Raw genomic sequence first — 268 nt, 5'->3', positions numbered from 1 at the left:
TAAGGTCACAGTTGTCAGCAAAACATAAATAAATAAATAACTCCATGTGCAACACATTATTTACAGTTTTTGTTTTCTTTTTGTCTTCTTATGGCTTCTTTTATTTTATTTATTTATTTATGTTTTGCTGACAACTGTGACCTTATCTGTCTTTCATTCCTCATGTAGTACTGTAGTAGTACTATGTATCTTTACTCATTTGGAATGAAAATCCTTGAATTCTTGATTTAACCTCATTATTCTGCACAAAATTTAACTGACTCAAATA

This window comes from Austrofundulus limnaeus, unplaced genomic scaffold, assembly GCF_001266775.1.
Source record: "Austrofundulus limnaeus strain Quisiro unplaced genomic scaffold, Austrofundulus_limnaeus-1.0 Scaffold688, whole genome shotgun sequence".
In the NCBI taxonomy this organism is placed as follows: Eukaryota; Metazoa; Chordata; class Actinopteri; order Cyprinodontiformes; family Rivulidae; genus Austrofundulus; species Austrofundulus limnaeus.
Note: the sequence above shows the minus strand (reverse complement) of the source record.